The following is a 10,401-nucleotide window of genomic DNA, read 5'->3' as shown; positions in this document are numbered from 1 at the left end:
TTATCAATACCTAAGAATCGCTGGATACATTGCAATGCTTATAAACGCCTGGAGACACCAGCGTTCGTGGTTTTATTTAATTTCTGCAGATGCCATAACCTTGAGAATTTCGTAAACTAAGCTGAATTACAAAATTTAATCTCCAGAATTTAACTTAGCAGCAGTTCCGAGTGCTAAAAAAAAAGTGGTCGTTTGTCCATTTCGGACATTGTTTGGGCGTTTCTGGATGAATGTCTTTATCGACGGCAATCGGTAATTGCTTGCCAAGCCAGGAATTCCGTTTAAGTGCTCGTTTAAGTGCTCGCTTGAGTGCTTAAACCACTTTCCAAGCACCCCACAGTTCGTGTCCCGATCGGGATGTACAGTCCGCAGTTGCTATTCAGGGTAGAGGTATGTAAACAGCACACACGGATGTGGTACATATGGGTAGAATTGGATCTGTAGGGACTCACCATGGATGTGTGGGCATGCCATGTCTGTTGCGGGTGCCATGGTGGTAAAGTTTCATCCAATGTCCTTTATGGAGGTTTTATCAGGTTTTCCTTTGTCCTCTTGACCGTTTCTAAAGCAATTGGTTATCGGGTGTGCTTTTCAAAGGTTATATTGTTTCTCTTTGTGAGAGTCAAAACAAAATGTTGTGACGTCCACGGGACTTGAACAGTCCCGCCAACGTAGAATGAGCCGAAACGATGGAGGCGGTTTATTTATTTATAACCCAAACATGGCGGTTCTAATCGCTCCACCGCAAACGGGACGAGGAAGGTGGCACGAGTCACTTTTCACTGAGTTGATGATGCTTATTTGTTTTTATTATTATCAGAAATAACAAGACTCGGCAAGAAGAGGGATCCGGGGCGATTCGACGGGATGGTGTGGGATCGGGCGTGGGGAAAAAACACAGACAATTCCAATGAATATACAGTTCTCAATCCCTCTAAGGCGCCAAGCACACACACACACACACACACACACACACACACACACACACACACACACACACACACACACACACACACACACACACACACACACACACACACACACACACACACACACACACACACACACACAAAACGTAGCTATTTCTGGTGGTCAGGCTGGACCGTGGTGTGGATGCAACTGTCCCTGGATCGGCGTCGGACGAGCCGGCCTTGCTCTCGTCAGGGGGGCAGGAGAAACCGCGGTGCTGTCGACCTCCTGGTTCTGGCCCAAGTCCGCCCACAGCCGCCAGGGAACCAGCTCCGGCGCCAAGCCGCGAGCAGGAGAGGGAGGCAGGTCCGCCCGCCGCCCGACCCCGCACTCAGAGTCAGCAGAACCCCAGAGCCAACCAAAGCGAGGCACGAGGCTCGGCAAGGCTCCCAGACACGATCAAGAACACGATCGATTCAGCACAACAACCAGGACGCTCTCTGCGGCCACAGCTTCCACACCAAAAAAAACCACGATCTTTTGGTTGTAATCTTCTTCCTCTTCCTTTTCGACCCCGAACAGAACCTTTTTATCCTTCCTCCTCGTCACTCCCAATTGAGCCGTTTATTGGCCCACCGCCATAGCCTTCCGCCAATCGTGATCACGGGGCGGAGCCATCCGCTGCACTGTCCTGTGACGTCACGGCCAGTCTTCAGAGAATACCAAAAGGGGTTTACGCAGACACACTTACCCTATCCCGTGTCCCTATCTAATTATGTGACATTTATCATTTCCCCCTTGAAGAAATGAACATTTACTAGACAACTTATCACCACTGAATTGCTACTTATTACATCGAGATCCTGGTAAACTCGAACAGCATGGCATACCTAATTAAACATCCTAATTACCCTTTGAATGCATACCCCCCCCTCAAACGTAACAATGCCCCCTCCTCTGGTACCGCAGCTCCTGCAAGGTATATCACAGGCGCTACCGTACCAGCCTTAACACTTACTGACTCACACCTAATTAACCTAACGAAATAAAGTAGGAGGGGCAATGGGCAGCGAGTCGCAGCTAACTTACCTATCCTGCTTAATGTACTACCCCCTTATGGCCTTATCCTTGCCTAAACAATCATTCGTTTATTTTTTTTTATTTCATGAGAGCACTGAACGAAGTTGCACTCCATCTTCTAGATCATCGCTCTTGCCCAGCACTCTTCCAGTGATCTGGAGAGGGGAAACAAAAGGTTCCACAAAAACACAACACTTATACTTTATATTCCTACTCTAAGCCTTAACGACACTATTCACAGGATATTTACACTTGACCGCCTCCCCCAGTGGATGCTAATAGACCCAGCATTACCTGGGGAGCCAATTTTCAAATTTGCTTGCCCCAAAATTATGCGGACATCATGCCCTTGCTGCACCTGCCAAGTTGTGCAGGATCGGGTGGGACTCACACATCTTCACAACACTCACACCATGGTCATCATCACATTTCTAGGTCATGGTCCTCATTTTAATCATGCAGGTTGAATCCCGTCATGGCCGTGGGGTGGGTTACCACAAGATGATGGGGGCATCTCAGGTGCAACCATGCCCACAGGTAAGCTTCAGTCCAACCCGGACGTTCTTCCGCCCCACTCCCTTTGATTCCCTCCCCCCTGGTAGCCATCAGCTCTAATCCCGTACAACACTCTGGAAGGGGTCTCACTGGCTCCTCTGGCCTTCCTGGGTCGCCAAGGTCCTACCCGCCTTGGTCGCCCAACCAGACCCTCTCCCAGTTGCCTCCAGACACTGTCACCATTAGCCACCAGGTGGTGAATCTCCTTGAAAGGGGTCGCAATTCCCGCTCACCGTGAGCTTCAGCAATCCCTGTGGACAAGCACATCATCCCCACCCACAAAACCCACATGACTCTCCCACCCCATCGGCCTTACATGTGACACCTGCATTTCTAACACTTCACCGACCATGACCTTCCCTGTTACCACACCATGCCCAATAAAAAAAAAACAATGTGTGCACCATACATTTCACTTCTTCACTTAAAACAACTCACACAGCACTTCTCACCCGATCCACGCACCAGCCATTGGACAACCACTTGTGCCCGCTTTGTTACCAATTACCCACTGTCCCGATTCTCACTCTAAAACCCAGCAGAACTTACAAACACAAGCCAATTTTCCCACAATTTTTTTTTTTTTTTTAACCAAAGGAGGCACTTCGCCACTATCTCAGCAGCCGAGCATGGCCCTATATGCTCAGCCCAATCTCGTCTCCCCGACCCCCGACAGTGATTTCCGGACTCGACCTATGTAAGGGCACCTCGGATAGACCTGGCGGTTCAGCATGAGGATTCACCCTCTCCGAGTCTAAAAGTCTATTGGAGGGTCCCTCTATCGCCAGGTACCGGCAATATCGTTGCATGTGTCCTCTTCGCCTGCACCGGAAACAACTCCCCATAAAAGGCCCCCGTGAGTATCGGTGAAATGTCTCTTCCGGTTCCGGACCCCCTCGGCCATAATCGAATTGCTCTATTGGCTGGGCTGGACCCCGCCGCTTTGGCACACCAACGACCGAATTACCCCTTATCAAACTTAACAGTTTCTGGCAAATTTCCTGTAACATTTGGGTAATGCCAATTTCTCCCAGCCCCTCTCCTTGATCCTGGATCTCCGCCTGTCGGACCGTCACCGATGGCCTCTCGGGCACCCGACCCGGCCGACTCCACGAGGCCAGCCTGGCTGCGCACTCAGCCGCTCGGTGAACGGTGGGTGGATCCTGTAACTCCACTAGCGCTCGGACCTCAGGGTCAGGAAGAGCAGCTAAAAATTTCTCTAGTGCCAGTCTGTCCCATGCCTCCACTGTAAGGTCCCGATACGCGATCCTGACTGATTGGTAAATGTCCTGTGCCAGCTCCTGCACTGTCTCACCCGGCTTTAATCTGCGGTGCTGGAGCTGGGCCCGCACCAGATCACAGTTTGCCGCGAACCCAAACCGACGGCTCAACGCCTCGCAAATGTGGGAGCTGGTCAACATCCCCTCCGCGATCACGTTTAACACATCTGCGGCTGGTCCCCGCAACGTTGCCACCAAATTCCCTGTACGTTCCGGCTCATTCCACCCGTTTAGTCAGGAAATACACTCAAATTGCGTCAGAAAAGCTTCAACGCTCCCTGACCCGTCGAAATTTACCAGGGGGATCACTTTTACGGTGGCCAGCTTCTCAGTTTCTCCCTTGTCCGAATCCAGCCCAGGGATCAAACACCCTTGTGGCTGCGTATCCAATTTCGGAGCCCACTGTGGTCAAAGATGTTTTGTGGTGAGGGTCTCATGGGTCAATTTTGCCTCCTGTTCCAAACGTCGAATGGACCGATTCACCTCTTCCCGCAGGATCTTCTGGGCCCGCACAACCTCCTCCAAGGCTCCGTCGCGAGTTTGTAGCTGCTCCTCAACCAACCCGGACACTCTACTTACAAAAGACGGCTCTACCAGGCCTTTATCCAAGACTTCATCTTGGCTCATAATTTTATCTTGTTCGTCCAAACGAGCCTCCAATCCTTTTACCTCCTCCGCCAAATTCATCCCTTGCTTCCTCAGCTCTCCCCACTCTTCAACTTGCAGCTGCATACGAGCATCCACACAGGCACGATGACGTTCCAGGCTTTCATCCACTTTATCAGCAGAATGTTCGTTGCATCAATTTTATCTACCAATTTTTTTCCGGATATTTTCCCACTCCAATGTAATTTCTACCTTTGTTTCCTCCAATCTATCCTCGAATTTACTTTGTATTTCTCCCAATTTAACATCCACACACTCCTGCATCTCAGTTTTCATTTTCTCCATATTTTCCCCCAATTCATCCCTCATTAAATCAATCCGTGCACCCAACTGTACCCCCATTACCCCCAATTGATCTGTCATTTCTGCCCTCTGTGTCACGAATTGATTTTCCATTTGTGCAGTCATTTCTGCCCTCTGTGTCACGAATTGATTTTCCATTTGTACCGTCATGTCCCCTATTAAACGTTCCAACAGTGTCTGGATCGTCATCGCACAGGTTTCCGGCACTGCCGGCCCCGTTACGGGCAATGAAGCACGGTCCACGCTCGGAATGGGGGAGGTTCCAACCCTACCCCCGTCTCTCCCCTCTTCCCCTGACTCGCTGCCAGACACGTGGCCTTCCTCCTCAAACATCTGCACATCCGCCATGGTGCAGAAGTCCCGTTTGCCACCAATTAATTTAAATTTGAAAAATCCCGCCAAAATTTTCCCGCGCTCGCGCGCTTTTCTGTTGTAATTTTATATTCCAATTCGTGGCGAGATTTTAATCTTGGTATATTCTCCCGATACCAAATATAATTGAGGGGTTCGAACATCCAACACCCTGACACCAATGTGACGTCCACGGGACTTGAACAGTCCCGCCAACGTAGAATGAGCCGAAACGATGGAGGCGGTTTATTTATTTATAACCCAAACATGGCGGTTCTAATCGCTCTACCGCAAACGGGAGGAGGAAGGGGGCACGAGTCACTTTTCACTGAGTTGATGTTTATTTGTTTTTATTATTATCAGAAATAACAAGACTCGGCAAGAAGAGGGATCCGGGGCGATTCGACGGGATGGTGTGGGATCGGGCGTGGGGAAAAAACACAGACAATTCCAATGAATATACAGTTCTCAATCCCTCTAAGGCGCCAAGCACGCACGCGCACACACACACACACACACACACACACACACACACACACACACACACACACACACACAACGTAGCTATTTCTGGTAGTCAGGCTGGACCGTGGTGTGGACGCAACTGTCCCTGGATCGGCGTCGGACGAGCCGGCCTTGCTCTCGTCAGGGGGGCAGGAGAAACCGTGGTGCTGTCGACCTCCTGGTCCTGGCCCAAGTCCGCCCACAGCCGCCAGGGAACTAGCTCCGGCGCCAAGCCGCGAGCAGGAGAGGGAGGCAGGTCCGCCCGCCGCCCGACCCCGCACTCTGAGTCAGCAGAACCCCAGAGCCAACCAAAGCGAGGCACGAGGCTCGGCAAGGCTCCCAGACACGATCAAGAACACGATCGATTCAGCACAACCAGGACGCTCTCTGCCGCCACAGCTTCCACACCAAAAAAACCACGATCTTTTGGTTGTAATCTTCTTCCTCTTCCTTTTCCTTTTCAACCCTGAACAGAACCTTTTTATCCTTCGTCCTCGTCACTCCCAATCGAGCCGTTTATTGGCCCACCGCCATCGCCTTCCGCCAATCGTGATCATGGGGCGGAGCCATCCGCTGCACTGTCCTGTGACGTCACGGCCAGTCTTCAGAGAATACCAAAAGGGGTTTACGCAGACACACTTACCCTATCCCGTGTCCCTATCTAATTACGTGACATTTATCATTTCCCCCTTGAAGAAATGAACATTTACTAGACAACTTATCACCACTGAATTACTACTTATTACATCGAGATCCTGGTAAACTCGAACAGCATGGCATACCTAATTAAACATCCTAATTACCCTTTGAATGCATACCCCCCCCCCCTCAAACATAACAATATATTTGACTTGCAAGCACAACCTGTCATTTCACTGATGAGGATTTTAACGGGGGTGAGAGAGAGGGAGGAGGGGGGGGAGAAAGGAGGTAGGGAAGGGAGAGAGAGGAGGTAGGGACAGAAGATAGGGGAGGCAGGAATGGGAGAGGGAAGATAGAGGGAAGGGAGGGGGAGCTAGGAAGGGGGGAAGAGCAAGGAAGGGGAGGGGGAGGTGGGGATGGCTAAGAAGGGGGAGTGCATGAGTGTAAATTGGGGCTTTGGGTTAATTAATGGCCTTGTTTAATTAGATCCTTTATCAGGCGCATCCTCGGCCACCTCGCACTCGATGGGTAATTCTAATCGATACACTCACCAAACATTGCTATCAAAACCAAACACCAAAATTTCATTAATTAAACCAATTAAACTATTAATATCATTCATTAATTAAACTATTAAAAGCATTGATTAAACAATAATATCAAAAACATTAATTAAACATTAATATAACATTAAGCATTAAACCATTCAACATGAAACCATTACATATTTACACCATGACTTAAACATTAGTAAAACATAAAACTTTAATATAAAAACCATGAATTAAACATTAATTCATGCATTAATTAAACTATTACAACTATTAATTAAACTATTAAAACCAAACATTGCACCAAATATTACAAAACTCACCAAAAATTGCCCAGGGTAATTCTAATCTATACACTCACCAAACATTTGATGAGAGAGGAGGCATCATCAAAGAGAATGATGTTATGCATAATGATCAAACACACATGAAAAAAAAAACCTATCATCAGAACAGCTGTACACACAATGACATAACAGAGTTTGTAAAGTAATCCGCTGGCACATCTGCAAAACTTTGACACCCCAGTTCCAGAAAATGTGTGGGAACATGAACCAAAAGCAATCATTGAAAACATGGAAGTACCCACCACTCACGTACGATCTAATGATCCCATCGAGCGTGAACATCGAAAACCAAGCATTGCAACCAGATATCATACTTAGGTACAAACAACGAGAATAAGGCATTGCGAATTGAGGTGTTCACACCAGTAATTTTCGACTAAATAACACAGAAATCAAGAAAATGACCAAATACCAAGACCTCAAGAATGAAGTGAAAAGATCCTGGAAACTAAAGAATGCCAAAGTTGCACCAGTGATAGTTGTAAGCTCCAGGAATGATGACAAAGAATGTCGTTTAGATATTAAAAACCATCCATGGAAATATGACTACAAAAGAACCACAGTTGGAAGCTGTCCAGGGTTCAGTGACGATCCTGAAGAGAGCCCTTGGCACAAAACTTTGCGAACAAAAAGCTTCACAGCTTTGTCCATGAATTGTGACCCCTTACCAAAATGAAGGCGGATACTTTGAGCCCACCCTGGGAGGACTCCATTCCACATTCTCAAACCCACATATGTAGATACGAATCAACAACACACACACACACACACACACACACACACACACACACACACACACACACACACACACACACACACACACACACACACACACACACACACACACACACACACACACACACACACACACACACCTTCCTCCCGCCCATGGTACACTGAGCTTGAAGCGAGGCAGTTGGCCTGAAACAACTTGCCTTCGCCTCATGGAAGGCGAATCCAACTGAAGGCAATCTCAGTTCCTTCCACAAAGCTCTGAACAAGTGTGTCTACACTCAGGAGAGCCAAAAAACAACATCTTTCTCATTATAGTCAATACTTTCAAATCTGTCTCCCTCCTCCAAATCTTAGTGGGGTCTAGTTCAGTCTGTTTCTGGTGTGTGTTCCCCCTCCATCCCCTCCTTTACCTCAAATGGCCACACAGCTGACACTGCACGTGAAAAGGCTGAATGCCTGAACTCTGTGTTTGCTTCTAAATCTTGCATCCCAAACTCACAGTCTTCTGTACTCACCTTACCTAGTTTCACCCAACTGTTCCTGGAATTGGTGTCCTTTTCTCCTGACAAGGTGTACAGCTTGCAGTGAAACCTCGACTCAGATTCTGCAACCGGCCAGACGGAATCAGCCCACGTGTCCTAAAAACCTGCTGTGCTGCTCTTGCTCACTCTCTCTGTTCTATTCATCCTTTAATTTGCTTTAGGTCATCTACCATCTTCTTGGAAATCAGCAAACATTACCGCTCTGCATAAAAAGGTGCAAAAACAGATCCCTGTAACGACAGACCAATCAGCCTTCTCCCAATGATCAGGAAGGTTGTAGAATCCATCATCGCTTCAGACATTAAATCCTTCCTCTTCTCCAATAGCTTGATTTCTGATCATCAATTTGGATTCACACCATTTTACTCTACACTGCATATGCTGCTTCTGCTCTCCCAACAATGGATGGAGGTACTCAATGCCGGACTTGAAATCAGAGCCATTTCCCTAGACATATCATGTTATGTGCTTTTGACATGGTCTGGCACCCTGCCCTGCTCACCAAACTCTCTTCTTATGGTATCTAAGACCATCTCCACTCATGGCTCACAGACTTCATCTACTGTCGCAGCCAACATGTGGCCCTAAATGGAGTTCTTTCATCCCCTCTTCCTGTCCAGGCTGGAGTTCCTCAAGGCAGCATTCTGAACCCTGTTCTTTTTCTGGTTTTCATCAATGATCTCTCAGACTCTCTGGAAAGTCCTCTTTATCTCTTTGCTGATGACTCCACCCTCTGTCATCCCTCCGACCAGCACGCAGTAGCTTCTTCGCTCTCTGCAGATCTGGATAAAAATCACAAACTGGTCCAACACGTGGAACATGTCTTTCAATCCTGACAAATATCACACTGACTATGTCTCTCTAAAAAGACTGTTTATAAAAATCTGTAAAAGCGTTGTGCTTATAAATTGGGGAAAATCTGAGCCATGTTCATGAGAAATGAATCACACAGTTTGTGATTAAACAAGTCCTTGCATCTGTGAACTCCATTTTCAAAAGTAGGTGTAGCATCACGGGGTACGCCATTCTTCGAAAAGTAAGCTGGCTGTCCAATCCATTCACACAATATTGGACGTTAAACATAGTAAGTGGTACCTTAAAAAAAAATTAAGGCCTCAACCTGGTGCAATGGCCGAAGTAGAATTTTGCTGTGTCTTCGGCCGTCACAAAGAGTAGAAGTGGGGATGAGCAGCAATCGATTCTACCACAATTATGCAACCAGCAGACTCAATTTGTGTAAAATCTCATTGAGATAGTTTTGTCAAGACGGTGCAAAACTACCCCCCACCCCCGGTTCAATCCCCTCATTCCACCTTGATTGCTCCTATAAAAAGCTCACAGCCATTCCCAGCAATATCCCCCTTGGACACTACCCAGCTGTGCCGACACCAAACCTTCTGAAGCAGCCTCAAAACTTTCCCTGGTTCAGACTACCTTGATGCACAGAACAAGGACTTTCTATACTCACTCTTGCTAATCAAATGATTAAAGGGGTGGAATATATTGTTTCCATTCTGTCCTTTAATCATTTTTTTATTACCCTGCGCACGCGAAGGGAAAAGCAGGGTTAATAAGCAATTTGCTCACTTTGTTTGTCAGTCTGTCTGTCTGTCTACAAACGTCAGTTCATGATCGAGGAGCAACTGAATTTTTCGACTTGCCAACTCTGTGCAAACCTTCAGACACGAATCATCTCATACTTTGGTGATTTGTCCATTGCCTGCCAATATTCTCGTAACTCACGTAGAATTACATTGATGTCTCTTTATGTCCCTGTCCTGCATCGGGATATATTTACAAGCCCATCTGTGAATCTGATTCCACTCTATAAAAGTGATGTGCTTATAAATCAGGGGAAATCTGATGCATGTTCATGAGACGTGAATTATACAGTTTGTGATTAAACAAGTGCTTGCATCTTTGATGTACGATACAA

This window comes from Eptatretus burgeri, chromosome 15 (genome assembly GCF_056783735.1).
Source record: "Eptatretus burgeri isolate ZD-2024b chromosome 15, Ebu_testis_v1, whole genome shotgun sequence".
NCBI lineage: Eukaryota > Metazoa > Chordata > Myxini > Myxiniformes > Myxinidae > Eptatretus > Eptatretus burgeri.
This window is presented reverse-complemented; position numbering follows the sequence as displayed.